The sequence below is a fragment of the Serinus canaria genome, chromosome 3, assembly GCF_022539315.1.
Source record: "Serinus canaria isolate serCan28SL12 chromosome 3, serCan2020, whole genome shotgun sequence".
Lineage (NCBI taxonomy): Eukaryota > Metazoa > Chordata > Aves > Passeriformes > Fringillidae > Serinus > Serinus canaria.
Window position 1 is genome coordinate 2,939,094 of NC_066316.1, and position 16,570 is coordinate 2,955,663.

The following is a 16,570-nucleotide window of genomic DNA, read 5'->3' on the forward strand; positions in this document are numbered from 1 at the left end:
AAGCTTCTCCCGAGGAAGGAAGGAGCCGCTGGAGCCGAGCGGGTCCCGCGCTCATCCCAGGCCCCGCCAGGAGCTATTTGGGAAGATCCTGGTGGCAGAGGTGCTCTGCCAGCAGTGACTGTGCCCAGCCTGCCTGCAATGCACACACACCCCCTCAGTGCCCAGACCTCCTCAATAAACCAGGAGCAAAACCATTCCACACAAGATCAGGAGTTAGCTGGTACTTGGATTAATGGTTGTGCATCGGACTTTACAAGCCGCCTCTTCCTGCTGGCTTTTTTAAACCCTCACACCCAACTGCTTGGTCAGAGATACCTTATCTCTTCCAGGATCAGCTGTGCAACAGGAGGAAACCAGTGCAACTGTGCTGCTGACACCTTTCTTCTTTTCCCTTTTGTACTTCTAACCTCTGTAGGTGAAAACCCTTCAGCCCTGATGCAAATGGGCCGGTGGGTTTTGATCACACGGACCAGGATATTCCCTGGGCTTGGTTTACAGCAGGGATGGACTCCCCCACCTTTCCCAGGGATGTTTGGGTTTGGCTGAAAATGAGAACTTCCCTGAGGGATTCCCAATGTCAAAAGGAGCTCAGGGCCTGATGCAGGACAGCCAGGACCCATTCTTACCCCCAACCCCACAAATTCTTGTTCTGGGACTTGTCCAGCTGATTACAAAGCCCTAAATATGCAAGATCTGTGTCAGCTGTATTTTGCTTGCAGCATTTCACAGCCCTGCCAGTCTCTGTAAGAGGTACAGGAATGAGGAGCAGCAGAAGGCTGAGGATTGCCCTGTCCATTTGTGCCTCAATCAAAGCCTCAGAGCTCACCATTCAAAAGTGCTCTCAAATTAAAGGTGAAATAAAATATTACTTCTAAGTAATTAAGCCCCTCTTTTCCTGACTTGCTATGAAATTTGTGGGATACTAACACGTCAGAGATTTTGAGGGCAAATGTCTTATGTACAAGTCCAGATGCAGAAAAACATGGAGTTTGTAAATAATGGCAATATTTGCTTCCTTGAACCCACTGAAATTATTGGTCTGTGGTTTAGGTATGTCAGTACCAAAGAGTAGAATATTCCTGGGAACTGGGTGTCAGTGATGGAGTTATGGAGTGGCAGTGGCCATTTCAAGGTCAAAGTTACAGAAGGGGATTTACTGTAGGCTCAACTCTCCTGTTTATACTCCAACAAAAAAACTGAAGAAATTGCTAAGTCAGACCTGGAGCCATGGTTGAAATTTCTCTATAAAATTGGAAAGGGATTCAGCCAGAGACTTTCAAATGATGGCACCCCTGAAAAAACACAGCTCACAAGCACAGACTGAGCCCTCCCGGGTTTTTTCACACAGGGTGAACCTGGGTAGGAGCAAAACTGACAAAATTACTGCCCCTCTCAAGCCTCTTCTCCACTAAAGTCCAGCTCTCCTTCTCCAGCCCCACCATTCCCATGGAGATGCTGGAACAACCCAGGAAAAAAGCATCTTACTTATGTGCTATATTTTAATGTTTATGGTATGGCTTTTTGTATAATAGGAATAATCACTATTGCTTTGTGGTACACTTACAACAAATAGCTTCTGAGATTGCTCCAACACTTTAGCTCCACTCCAGCTCTTAATCAAACTCAGCAGCTGTTTATTGCAATTACACCATAAAGCAATAGACATTATCCCTTAACTAACTGTCTTATTAATATAGGTAGTTACACAGCTACTTCATAGTTAGTCTTAAATAACTGCTTTTAATTATTTTATTAACATAAATAACCATCTCAATAAATTTAAATTAAATGCATATGTGAGAAAACGCAATTTAAAGCATTGCACAGAATTGCATCTGTTTACTAATGTTTAAATTGATGTCATTGTGTAATTCAATTAAAGTGGAACTTGAATTTATTTCAATTTTTGATGGCCATGAAACACCTAAGACACCAGAACTTCCTAAACATTGAAATGGGCACTCTCTCCTCTTCTTGTGCTGCCGTATTTTCTTGGCAGTATTAGTTTGCTGCCAGGCAAATGAGATTTCTCTTTACCCACAAAACTTACAATTTAATATCCCCATTTAATTTTGTTTTCTTCCCATTCCCAAAGCAACAGATGACTGGATTGCATTTTGCCTTTTGGTTCAGTTGTGCAACTCTGCTTTCAGTGGAGAACAGGATTTCACTTTCCTGTGCAATGCTGGATCCTCCATGTCTTATGCCATTTGTTCTGCTGGGATCAAGCTCTTTGCCTTCAGCTAAAGGGAAGGCAGATGTTGCCTGACCTGGCCTGAAATCCTCTTTTTCTTCCTTAGGGGGGCTGGTTTATTGTTCAGGGAGCTCATCCTACCCCAAAATCCCACACTGCAGAGGAGGCAGCACTTGCACAGCAGCTTTCATCCCCCAGTGCCACCATGGAATGTGTCTGGAAAGGGACCCCAGCCCAGATGAGTGCATTCCATCCCTCATTCCCCAGAAGGCTCTGCCTAGCACACTGACCTATTCAGATTCTCTCTGGGGGATGAGATAAAAATCTCCTCTCCTTACTCTGGTTTAGATGCTTCCCCTGAAGGATAAAGAGGAAAATGCTCGCTGGGGAGCAAGGAGAAAAGGAAAGGGACTTCCTTCAGCCCTCAGAGAGAACAGATGATGTTAGGGAACACTGGGAGAAACTAAAAGTGGAAAGTGTAAGGCAAGAACGGGGTGAAAATGAGGCTGGAAAACATAAAGATGCAAAAGGAGGGGAGGAGGTCTCACATACTTTCCTGCCAGCTCAAAACTTTTAATTCTGTAGCTGGTGTAGGGACCTGCCAATGTGAACTGCTACCTCTGAAATCACAGCAAACCCCTCAAAAGAACTGGGATGTATTGAAAAAAAGTGTTGAAGCCAGGAAAATGTAAAGCAAAATTTCTCAGAGGGTCTTGATTGGGATCTCAGCAGCATTATAACCTTCTAAACTGTGGAAATCAAAGCATATTTAGCTCTTGGATGTCAGTCAATGCCAAAGATTTTACAGGAGAGCAATGAAGGGAAGAATTTGGTGCAATACTGGTGACTACTGCTAAGCAACAAAGTCCATGCCATCCTCTGGCTGCTCATCAGAGGACACAATCTCCCTTCAGAGATTCATTAAAGAATTTCACATCAAGTTTCAATGCATTTCCATGCAGGTACACTCTGTGTCAGGAGGAAGGTGCCTCAGTGACACCAAGCCTATGGGAAAGGAGAATTGTGACTGGGACAGCAAAGCTAAAAACAGTAATTTATTGATTTTAATATTTCTATCTAAATGCACCAGGTAACATGAAGGAATAATTACAGGCTCCATCAGAGAGGGGTTTTGATCTGGCAGACACACCAAGCTCCCTAGGAGACAAGCTCTTAAAACTTTACAGACTCCACTGGGCAAAGACAGGTGACTCCGTACAAAGGGTTTTTACAGAAAAATGTAGAAACTGGAGTGAAAGCAGACATGTTTAAACTTCAGGTAACTGAGAGTGATCAGGGGTTGGATAATTGAAGTTCCAATGTATATTTGCCTACATTGTCGCTCACCTTTGAGCCCTACCTAGGCATCTTGACATTTATGTAGTCTGAAATTCTGAAAGCTCTGAGTTTAGACAACTAAATTGTTGCTTGTCAATTTAGCCTTGACTGAAAGACAGGTGTTTTGTTTCAGAGTAACACTCCTTTCAGACTCCTCTATTCCCAAGCTCACATTACTGAGCTAAGGAACTATCAAAAATGAAATAACTTACAAGCAGGCAGAGACATTTACATACCTCGAACAAAGGAATTCTTTGGGCAAAATAGGGATTTTTAATTATTGCTTGTTTTTTGTCATGTGGGATTCTCATCTCTGGCTCTCTGGTGGGAGCTGAAGGAGCTTGGAGACTTTGAAAGTCCTTACATTTTTGGTACAGCTATGCAGTTTTACAAGCTGAATGCAAAATGCTGTCTGAACACAAATCCAGCTGAGAATCGGGACCAGAATTCTCCAAAAATGCAATTCTGGAAGCAGACATACAACACACACAGCACTCCAATGGCAACAGGGCGAGCAAAGGGCACCTCTTAGGCTCATCCTGACTTTACCTCTAGCTCAAAGTGGGTCATTTCTGCCAGGCCTTCATTATCATCTCTAATACTTCAGGCTTCTTGGCATTGTGGCAGGGCTTGGACCTCAATCCCTTTATTTATGCCATTAAGTGTGCTGAAGGCAACAGAGGACAGTCTTAATCACAGTGACCTGCCAATAACCTCAGCTGTGACCTGGAGGGATCCCCAGTTTTGGCATAGGTTAATGGTCTCATCTCATTTAGAACCTTAAGCTGGATTTGAACTGTAGCCCCAGAAGTAAAAAAGCCAGTGTTTTTATCTGGGAAGCCACACGGCTCTGGCTTGGGACTTGTGACATCCCACATCCCAGTATTGGCAAACCAGGGACATATTAACGGTGTGGTCTGTTTTCTGCCCTTAATTATGGCCAGCCAGTCTGAGTTTTCTTTCCTTTTTTTTTTTTTTTAAAGGATTTGAGTGACAAAGTGACTATGCATATCATTCCACATTTGAACTGTAAGACTTCAGTATTTCTACCTCTAGTGTGTAATTGGATCAGCTGCCAGTTACAGAAAGGAGCTGGGTGAGTATTAAGTGTGTGGAAAATGAAGAAGAGTCCAAGTGTGAAGGGGAGGAATAATTTGACAAAGCCTGCAGTGAGCTGTACGTGGTTTTCCCATTCCAAAATGGAGTAGGTTTTGAAGCACATGAGGAAAAACTGGCTTTGATTTATTAGCTCTGGTTCACAGAATGCCAGCCACAATCTTGGAGCAACTCAAGACATATGGAAAACCACAGTCCCTGCCCCAAGGAACTCACAATACCCACATTAGCATACTGAGGATGGACCAGTGCCAGCCTGAAAAACACTCTGCTTTTCTCTGGGTCTTGAACAACCTTGTCAGGCAGGGCACAGAGCTGCTGCTGCCAGGGCTGGGGCTTGGTGTGCCCATGGTCTGGTGGCCCTCAAACCATCCCAACCCAATGCTCTTTTGTAGGTCCCCACTGTAACACTGCCTCCCTTGAATCTGGAGTCTCTTAAAGAAATTAAGATGATGTTAATATGAAACAGACTAGAAGAAACCACAAAAATCCATGGTAAATCTCAGCCCTTTAAAAAGGTGATAAATAGGTGAAGGCTGTGCAGTCAGAAAGTGGCAGTTTTTCTGTCAGGACAAGAAAGCTGAGTTCCAACACTAAGCACAGGTAAGGCAGGATCAAACAGACAGAAACAGTTCTTTATCCATCAAGTGTTCAACCATTTATATCTTTAGGAAGTGCAAGCAAAATCCCCTCAGGTAAGAATTGGGAGTCTGTAGGTTCCTGGTCAAACTCTCCTGGCTGGACCCAGAACATCCTTCACTTTGCATTCAAAGATGCAACTCAAGACAACAATCTAATCATGAGGTGGCCAGTTGAGAGGATCAGGAGAGAGACCTGCAGCCCAAGATCAAGGAGAAGGTCAACAACATCCAGAGCAGCTCGTGAAAGAAGCAGAAGAAATGGCAATTACCTGGAAATTCCCAGAGAGCTGTCCCTCAACTCCAGAAATGCTCCATAATATCCAGCATGCTGATCTGTAAGGAGTAAAGAAGAACAATTTATTAGTGATGGAAACAAGAATTACAGACATGCCAGTGACTGCCCAGTGCTGCCCAAAAGGTGGAGAGACCAAAAACAGATTGAGATTTGCTACTTCCCAACTCCAGGGGGCTACACCTGATGGTTTGCTGCCCATAGGGCCAAACTGATATCCTGGGATTTGGCAATTCCTCTGCTCTGCCTTCAGCAGCAGCCACTAATTGAGAGGAGCAGTGTCCTAAAGGGCCCCAGGGTTATGGCCATAGAGTCCTGTCCTTTCTGGTATAAAAGCCCTGCAGACAAGTCGATCAGGCAAAAACACAACAAAAAACCATCTCAAAATCATTTCTCTCTGACTCTCCAAGGGGGTGAGGGCATTAAGACAGAATGCCCTACCTCAAAGGAAGTCAAGATTGGATCAGAACATCTCAGAGAGATAGAGAAGGAGAGATGGCAAGAGGCAGCAGTGTAAAGGTTTTATCAGCATGAGTTGGGGATGACCACATTACTCATAGGTCACTGTGCTTTCCAGCTGACTAACAACAGATGAAATAAGGAAAACAACGGCCTCAGGATTTCCAGGTAGCAGCTGCAGCCAAGGCTGCCTTTTCAGCTGCCCTTTTAGCATGGAATATGCAGGCACTGCTCAGAAACTGCCTGACTTCCTATGCAAAAGGAACCTGAGGGCTCACTGTCAAGGAGAACACCAAGGTAACATTTGTGTTATTAGAGGGAGGAAGCCTTCAAATGCAAGGCATCTGGTTTTCCCTACAGCTTGCATACTTCCAGTATTTCCTAAGACTGAACTAGAAGTACATCAGAGATCCTTGTGGATCTCCAGCAGGAGGGCACCAGGGAAGGGTGCATTTATTATCCCAATGTCAATTCACAACTGCTAGACCAGAAAACAGTTGCAGTTCTTCATGTCCCACAGCAGCAGCCACAACACAGGCTTTGTTACCTAACAAAGATGTTAGGTATCAAATAAATCAAATAAAGATCCTTTATTTATAGCAAAGTGATGCCATTCTGCCAGGCTCTGCACAGAGACTTTGTCACAGACCGCTCGCGCTCCTGGAAGGTGCCATCTAAGCAGACACACACCCCGAGATCCCGACAGCTGAGGGGAAAATCTCACTGCCATTCCTGACACTTCTCAAATTAGCAAGAGCTTATAACCATGAGAGTCTGTGGGATCCCTCTCCTGCCAGGGCTGGGTGCACACGGGGTAAGGCAATGCCCTCCTGCTCTCTGCTGAATTTTCTCACCCCGCACTGCGTTGTTGTTTCCTGTGTCCAGAGATCTCCTACTTGTGTTTGAACTCTCTGAATACTCACTTCAGCTCCACACAAGGAGCCAGAGGCCTTGGTAACCTTCTACCCCAGCAGTTCTTTTCCTGCAGTCAGGAAATTAGCTCTCTTTTTTTTTGGTTTGCCTTTTTATTTTCCTTTTAATTGAGAAGAACTAGGGGAATTCCCCCTTCCTGTGCCTGGTTTCACGCAGGGCTCTGTTGGCAGTGGTTGGTGACAACAGCAGAAAAACCCAAGCCACACCACTCACAACAGTGCCACACTTTGTGTAAGGATTTATGTCAATATGTTGATAATTTCAGCTATTTCACATTCTTACTGGTATTGAGATATCTAGAAAACAATATGTGCTTCAAGTAATTCAGAAAGCATCAAGATAAGCCTGTGTGAACACTTCTTCCCATAAAAACTCAAATCAAGTTAAATTCTGAGACTTCATTTTCAGCTGATATAAACCCTTGAAGATAATGTAATTACTGGTATGACAGTTTTCACTCTGAAATGTCCTGGCCCCTCTGTTTCCTCCATGTGAGCAGAGGGAACAGGTACCAGCAGGGGAAGGTTTCACGTCTCTGCCTCCCTGGTGTTCGCACCAGGAGCTGATTTTACCCCAGCAGGATTTCTTTTTCCTTCATTCAAGAAATTGTCTTTTTTTTTTTTTTTAGGGTAATCAACAAGAGAACTTCCCTTTCTGTTGTCCAACTTTGGAAGAGGAGTCTGATTTATATTTTCAGCTAAAAATCCTCCCAAAGTCATAAGAGGATGTGGTGAGAAAGGGATTAGAGAGGAAAGTAAGTGGCACTTCTAATACGTTTTACAAGGATATAGGAAGAAGATAAAGTATGAGACAGACAAACAAGAAAATTTAGGAAAGAAGAGGAAAAACACATGAAAGGTGTAGTAATAAAGGAATCCCATCAGGAACAACTTGAGGCAAAAAGAGGCCTGATGGATGGCTGGGCTAGCATGAGTGAGGAAGGGTAAAACAAAACCTTTCCAAAGCATGGAAAAAGAAAACCAAATTGAATTTAGAAAAAAAACTAGTGAGAGAGAAAAAAAAAAAGTCAGAAGACAAATAAAACAGACAGGGAGGATTTCTAAGAGCACAAAAGCAGAGGTCAGTGACCCATGGTTATTTCCTAAGAAAGGAGGAAGCAGAAGTGAAGGAAAATACCTAAATACAAGAGACTCCTTATAAACAAAGGGCACATTGACGGCTAGCCCATGATTTTTCTGAAGGCTTGCTATCAGCATATCTCCAATGATTAATGCCTTCACATGATGCCAGCTCTCTGCAGGCACAACTGCAGCAAATCAGTTCTGCCAGGCCACAGACAAAGTGACAAGGAATCACTTCCCCCATTCCACGTGGCACGGCCCTGGCCCATGCACAGGCTGAGGATAAATCCTCAGCAAAGGAGCACAGGCAGCAGTGTCCAGCAGCACAGAGGAGGAGAACACAAATGGGGAACTAAACTGGCAGCCTGGAGCTTCATTCCAACAATGATTACACAGGTCCATCTCTGACCAAGGCTCCTCATCCTGCTCCAATTGCTTCGTTTTGTGCCCTGGGCACTGGTTTGTCTAGGCAGAAAAAAATACTTCTAGATTGTTCTTGCCACACCCACCAAAACTGAAAATTGTCAACAGCATCCTCTGAATGGCAATGGCATCCACAAAAAGGGTGGAATGACACAAACATATTCAGGAGCTGTTTAGTGACTGCTGAGCCCAGGCTGATGCCCTGTCACAACAGTAACCTCGTGTCATTCATTAAACCCCCTAAGTTCAAATAATGTCCCAAACTGCCTTCTGAGTGCCCTGGAGCACAGCTCCAAGCTCAGTTTCCCATGGAGAGAGGAGCACCTGAGCCATCCCACTAACCTGAAGAGCCATGGTAGAGATGTGCAGGCCCAGTGGTGGGCAGGGATGGGGCTCCATGGAAGAATGGTGGATAGAAAGGCTTCACTTCAAAAGTAAAGATGTGTGGGTGACCCTCAGAATTTGTGCAGAAGCTGGATGGGGTTAAAAGCTGTGCCCACTGACGTGTTTCCAAGCAACCCCCAGGCATTATCCTGCACGTGGGCAAATGCTGTTCTCCCTCCCATCCCATCAGAGGGGTTCTGTCATTAACACTGATAATTTCAAAGGCAATATTCTGCCTATTGATCAGAGCCCCATTCTGGGAGGGAGAGATTCAGACTGACACTGAAAGCTGAATCTGCAATGTGCATGTGCACGGTGACTTGCAACAAAAGCACCACAGATAGCCCTCTGTTTATCAGTAAAATCCAGTTAGATCCTGTGGGATCACCAAAAGACAACAGTCTGGCCCCAAAGCCTCCGTTCCACAAACTCCCACATTGGGCTGCCATGAAGAGGAGGATGAGCAGATCTTGTCCAGATCCTGCAGCTTTTACTCAGACCCCAACTGTCATGGAAACATTGCCTTAACTCACTATGAGTACTTCTGTCTGTACCACCTTTGCCACAATAATCACTGCTTTGGTTTGGGGGGGGTTTGTTTGTTTGTTTTGTGGCTGGGGTGGGAAAAAAATGCTGCTTAATTTCTCTAATAGCAAAAAATGCCTATAGAAATCCACTTTTTTTTTTTTTTTTCTGGAACGGACAGCTGAGAAACATAGAACAGCCTTTTTCTGTCCCCCCACACCCTTGCTCTGTACACCATCCCTGCTTTAAGATTAACTGTCAGTCTGTGCTACCCTTGAGGCCAGACATTCTTTGAATTTGGTTATTATATCAAGGTGCATTTGTGCTTCTAAATGGACAGCTGTACTGTAAATGGAGCACAAAAGAGCAAAATTCAGCCTGCTCCAGCGTGGGTCCAAAGCCCAGCGTGTCTGTGATGCTGTAGCCTTTTGTTTCAAATGCAGATAGATAAACTACAGCCTTTTTTCCATGACGGTTATAATGCAGAATATGAAAAACTCTTGGGATGGTTTAAGCTGCAGGGTATTCTCCCAGAGTTCTGTCCAAAAATAATCTAGTAAAAATGTGGACAGAGAACCATCGACCTCTGCTTTCCCCCGAACATATGCAGCTCTGATCAGTCTGGTATTTCAAGAAAAACAAGGTCCTGAACCCTAATCCTCAGACACATAACAAAGCGCACTTCACAGCTGTGATGCACAGCTACTATCAGCTCCGAGGCCTGAGTGGGTCCCAAGACAATGCCTCCTTTATCACCCAGAGGACAAATATCTAGACAGCAATATTTTCTGCTTGAATGCTTCAAGCATCTCTCGCAACTCCTGACTGAAAGAGAAAACTGAGCTGAGAGTGTTTGCTGAGTGATTATTTTAATTTACTACTTGATGTAAATCTAAATGAACTGACATCCAGCTTGAGATGGACAGAAAACAATCATTGTGAAAAAAGAAAGAAGGCTAATATTACAATATCATTTGAGTAGCACAGGTTTAGGCAACTTTAGCAGTGGCAATGTAATAGATAGCGAGGCACGGTTTGCATTTCCTTTTCTTCACTCAATTACCATAATAAGTTCTGTAATTTTAGGGCTGTTTATTTATCAGGCGACGATAACAAAGACGCTCAGAACACGGTGTCTGAATGCAATAGTACAAAGCAGCCCAGTGATGGCCCCTGCTTGCAGAGGGATTGCTGATTCCCACACACCTGATTTTCCCTGTGTACCTGTGCTCAGAGCCAGAAATATCCCCCTTTTTGCTAATTGCCAAAATGGCACACACTCAGCCCCTGCCTTCTGGCAGAGCGAGGGAAAGGCATAGGAAAGGAAGAAAACTTCCTGGTGAAGTTCTCCAGTGCTTTAAAAACCTGTCAAGTCACTCTGCTGAGCTTTCTGGTATGAACGATAGATTTGGGACCTGGCCTGCCTGCACCAGGGAATCTGTCACTGCTGCTCTCTGATCTGGGCTTCCAGCATTTGATGGCTGCGCGGTGTCACAGAACAGCTGGAGGAGAGGCGCCCCGGCTGCGCCGGAGACGGAGGGAAAAAACAACAAACAAAAAGCAAAAGCAGAGGCTTCTTTGTGAGGCAGACACGGTTCTGGGCTCTGCCAGAGCCAGACGTGGCACCTGTGGCGTGGCCTGTGGTGCCCTGCACCGAGAGGAACAGGCACTGCTGCCCCAGCACCTGTACCCAAAGGAGTGCCAGGGAGAAGAAGCCACACAATCCCACGGGGAAGTCCAGCAACAGCTCCCTCCCAGGTGGTTCACCATCTCCTGCAGCTCCTCACAGCATTTTTCCAGTGGAGACCACCTCCATGGGCCCCTCCAGTGGCACCACCAGTGTGGATAAGCAGGTGAGAGGCACCACAAGCCCATCACTCTGTGCCTCTCTCTGTACATCAAAGCCCGTGTTGGCACCTCCAAGAATGACTGAATGGCAACTCTTCATTACACTCTGAGATGCTCGTGTCAGTTTTTGGGGGATTTGTGGTTGGAAAGACTGATCTACATGCTTAATTTCTTGCCCATTGCCTTAGAAATATGAACCTAATTTGAAACAAAACTCACAGAGTAATGTCCATTTTGCATATACCAAGGAGCGATGGAAAATCCCATGACTGAATAAGAATAAAGAGTGTTGAATGAAAATGGAACTCAGTGGGTTTCTGAGAATGCCACTCAACAACCTGGAGGTTTTGGAAGAATACCAGGTCTTCCTATTCAAGGCCTTGAACCACTACCTTAAAGAAATCTCTGCAGTTCCTTCTTAAATTCTACAGGAGGCTCAAAAGCACGTCGGAAATATTTTTACTCCGTACCATAAGATGTTTTTCATCAGAGTAACATGCCTCTTAACCCATAGCCATATATTCAATTAAATTGCATGGGCATATGTGTGTTTATTTACATAATGTGTAAATGTATAGCTGGGTATATATAAACAAAAGGCTTTGCTAACAGGGAGGAACACACATGGCGGTGTAATTTGTGTATACGCACACTGTGCAACTGCAGCCGCTCACGTCAACACCATCCATCACCTGTATTCACCAAAACCCCGGCAGCTCTGCTCCACACGCTGCCTACAAGTCCACCACCATGATAATCTCCTTCCTCAATTAATTAAGGACAATTTAAATATTTTAAGTGAATTACATTAACATGACAAAACAGTAACATTTAAATTGTGGAGCTGCAAGGAGGAGAAAACCTGTGACAAAGTCCCTCTTTCAGCACAGTTGTGGAGAAGGATCTCACAAATTGGCAATGTACATTATGCACAGCCTAACTGAGGACATTTTCTGTCAAGCACTTAAACAGAAAGACACAACAACGGCTCCAGTGTGAAAAAGGAATTATCTGTGGGGGACTGGTCCTCACTAAGGGCAAGCTTGACAAGTCCAAGCAGGCACCTGGAGCAGCATTTAAAATAACCCTGCCACACCAAAGAGGTTCATCATGAAGCCCTGTCTAAATTACTGTGGGTTTGCACACAACCTCTATTAACTGCCCTTATGGAAAAACACTTGTCAGTCTGCTGGAAAAAGCATTTTTTAAACGCCCCTGTCAAATATTGCTTCGGTAACAGGGCTACAAATACACGGCATGAAACGTCACAGATGGAAATTAATTTTTTTTGTTAGCTCTGCGGGGCTTCTTACAACAGATCTGAAATTCTACATTCAGGACTCAGCAGCAAAATAACGTTTTCCCTTCTAGGGACAAAATTCTGCAAGGAAAGTTTTTGAGAAACTCAGCTTGTATTTATATCCTCCCCATGCAGCCACTATGGATCTCGCACTCCTTCCACCGATGAAGTGACTGATTAACACATCCCGTTACTGGGATTTGCAAATGAAAGGCTGGATCCTGCCACACATCCCTGAGTCAGCCTCAATCACATGAGCAGCCCCCAGCAGGAGCAGAGATCGGGCCCTTCCAGAAGGAGCAGAGCTTCATGAGCCCCTCCATGTGCCTTGACAAATAGGCCAATGTGCCAGTGGAGAGCGAGGATGCAGGTGCATCCAAACTCAGTTTACTCGTGCCACGCATCTGGGAGGGATCTGGGACTTCCAGGAATACAGGCAGGTTATGGTGAGGGCCAAGAGCTGTCCACAGAAGGACCTGAAATCCTCAGAGCTTTGCTGCTCTTTCTCTACCAACCTCAGCTGTGCCCAGCATGTGATGTCAGGTTGTGGAAATTATGGTGAGGTCACAAAGCACGAGCTGAAATTTCCTGAAAACTCAAATCCTGGCTGAAAACCCCCAAGGCAGTTTTCTTGCCAATGAGAAGTGGAGGACCAAGCACCCCACCCCTGAGAGAAGAGGGATTGCTTACCCAGGAGAAAAACATCCAGGGTGCCAGCATTTCACTGTGAAGACCACACTGCATTTCCTGTTGGCAATTCTTAGCTGTAATTATGGAAACTATTGCAATTAGGTTATTCTAATTATGAAAATCTATTTCCTTTTAAAGATTTCAGAGCAACCTTTTTTTTTTAATGAAAAAGAACACATAAAAACCACTGAAATCCTTTGAATTCCTTCTTATGCCGCAGAATCTGAGCACAATTTATCTAGATAAGTTTTAATTATAGCCTTTCCAGAAAGACAGTACTCTGTATAAATAAAAAGAAATATAATTGATAAATGTAGTCAGATGGTACCAGGTTGTTTAAATAGACCATTAAGCTCAAAATGTCTAAAGTTAAATTAGATTGTATTCTCTTTCACCTAGGGCTTTTGTAAGGCACAACTGGCATGTATAGTCTTGTCCACATTAATTTTTACTGCCACGGTCAAAAAGCAGCACAAGTCTGCAGCTTGTGTAGAATTTTCTGTCTTTATTTGACGTGATCATAGTGGATGAATTAGCTCCCTTGGTGCAGAGAGTGAAAGAAGGTTAGTTGAGGGAAATAAGGAATTTTCAGAGGAAAGAAAAAGTTTGAGGGAAACATATGGTTTAAAGGCTCTAGCCTATTTCAGATCAAGCTGAGAGAGTTGAGATCTGTTGGTTCAGAGATCCAGTTCACTGCACATTCCTACTGTGCCTGCCTACTAATTGCATCCCATGTTTGTCAATCAAATATTTGCAATTAACAAAAATATTCCCTTAAGAGACATATAACAGAGGCTGCTAAGGATCCATTGCTTTGCTATTAGACTCGGCTCCAAAAAAATAAAAAAAAAAGGTCTTTAAAAATATTCTGCTGATGATGACACTGCCAGACACTTCCAGTCAAAACATTAACAAGCAGAATAGGTGGCATGGGGGCTTTTCAAAGAGATTTTTTTCAAAGAAGAAAAACTTTGATCTTAGTGTTTCTGACCCATCCTCCACCTCTGATTCTTCAATCTACAAGTACATATAGTGGTTTAATTTCACTCAGTGCATAACTTGCCTAAGGAGAAACGTTGATCTAGATTTTTTTTTATTTAACTCCAATTTAACTGATGCTCTAAAGCTGCCCTATCAGTGCATAATGCACACTCACACGAGGTTTCTAAGCAGAAACTGAAGAAAGCAGACTGGAATAATAAGAAATGCACAAGGTTCAGAGGAAACATTAATTTGTAAATAGGTAGAAATGCCAGTAATTTGTTGGGAATTGAAGACCTTCTGTATGAAACAGTGAAGCTTAGCAGCTGTGCACTGCTGTTTTATAAATCAATATTACATCTGAAGGAGGTGTTTGAATGCTTGTATCATTGTGGTTTGAGTCAAACAAAGTTCTGTGATAAGAAATGATCAAACAAAACAAACAAAATCCCTTCCCCTGTCTCGCCGGATAAATTCCAAACATAATTCCACAAGAGGGATAGAACATTGAAATCATCCACTTTTTTATAATTGCCTAAACCCCTCAGTCACAGAAAGATGATTGGATTGGTGATGGACTATTGTATTCTCAAAGACATGGCTGATGCCAACGGAGAGCTCCTGCGGAACGATAACGGCGCCAGCATTATCCCTGTGACCTGTGGTGGGCTTCAAAGCCCATCCCAGCCAAAATGCCATGCTCCAGAGTGAGCATCACTGGGACTGGGGGCTCCAGCCTCCCCTTCCACCTCCACAACTAATTCCTTCAGTGCCATGAGCAACCTCTTATCCTCACTGCTGCTAAATACAGAGGATAATGCACAGCCAGTGAGTGAGAAGAGCTCACGCTTCGGCCAAGCCTAGCCAAGGAAAAATGTGCCAGCGCAGCCCGGCAGGTACAGCTTGATTTGCAGATTTGCCTCGTGTCAACACAGCCTGCACCTGCAACCAGAACCTTTTTCTTGCCATTTTCCAATTCTCCAACAGAAAATGGAGCAGAATCCCAGCAATGTTAATGATTTTCCCAATCAGACGTGATCTAAAATGCTGTGTGCCCCCATGACTGACATTGCTTCCTTTCCTCAAAAGCTGTAAGTAATCATGAAGTGTTCTGAAGGCACAAAGGAGCTGCCTTCTCTTGCCTTTTTTTTATCTTTATAAACCATTTCCTTAATTTAGGCTGTGGCTTAAAAAAACCTCAGCATCACAAAGCCATGTCTTTGGGGCTGCAATACTTGCAGAGAATGGGCAGAGAGACAGCATTTCTCAAAACCCACCAAGCCCAGTTTCGGGAGCCTCGGGAAAGAGAGGGAGTTGGGAGAGCGGTGTCTGCAAAGCAATATCCTGGGAGACATCTGCTGGCCACGCCGAGCTCCGGTCCCCCACTGCAGGCACTGAGATTGGGGCTCGGGACTTCGGGAGTCAAGGGGCAACTCGGTGGTCACACAAATCATAAGTGCACAGGAAACAAGGATCAACCAACAGCCCTGCCTTTGGGCTCCATCAAGGATTTAGCAACATCCTTATTGTCTGACTGATTGCGAAAGGAAGCAAATCCATCCCTGAGACTGCAGGCAAGCGGGGAGGAGGGATGGCTGAGCCCACTCCAAGCCCGAGGGCACCACTCCAGCCCAGTGACCAGGGACACTTCCCTGCCACTGCTGGATGAACACACTCCAAAGCTGGCACTGGCATCCCCCAGCTGCCTCTGTGCCCCTCGGGAGGCTCCAGGCAGATAAAGCAGGACACAAAGCTGGGCAGCACAGGGAGCAACTGGGACAAGGCAGAGCCTGGCCAGCCTTCCCATGCCTGCTGCTGGGGGGATTTTAAACCACGGGCTTGCATCGAAGAGCCCCGTTTGTAAACACCCAGCTATTATTTTGCAGGGGGTTGTCAGATTACAGAATCTTATCATCAAGTCTGAGGTGGGAAAAGAAGAGGAGGAGACGGAGGAGGAGGGTATTTTTGTTCCTGTCCTTCATTTCCTGATAAGGAGACACTTTTGATCCGAGAGATTTTTTTTCTTTCTTCCCTTTTTTTTTTTTGTTCAGGTTTTTTTGTTGTTGTTGTTTTGTTTTTAATTTGGTAGCATAAATTCATTTCACAAGATGCAGGTGTTTGAAAAATTTCAGAAGTTCTGTGGTTTTGTATTCCTGGGCTCATTGATGAGAAAGCTTACTCGTGATGACATGGTGAGCTGAAGCAATGATTAAAAGGCTATTGCATATGCTCTTCCCAGCTGAGTTGTTGTTCTCCTTGTTGTTTTTAGAACACACAGAAAGTGTCTGCACCAGCTGCTAATAAGCTCTTTTGCGACTCTAACATCATGATCTCATCACCCCAGAAGTGCAGAGTGGGAGCTGA

At 44.5% G+C, this 16,570-nt stretch overlaps 1 long non-coding RNA gene across 1 annotated transcript in view; it reads right to left on the bottom strand.

Moving 5' to 3' along the window:
* The window catches only part of LOC108962551 (uncharacterized), a 319,214-nt gene that overhangs the window by 44,731 nt on the left and 257,913 nt on the right, over positions 1–16,570 (bottom strand). Inside the window, exon 3 of the long non-coding RNA XR_001991221.3 lies at positions 5,559–5,622. This is a non-coding gene — a long non-coding RNA (uncharacterized LOC108962551). The remainder of the gene's footprint in view (positions 1–5,558; positions 5,623–16,570) is intronic.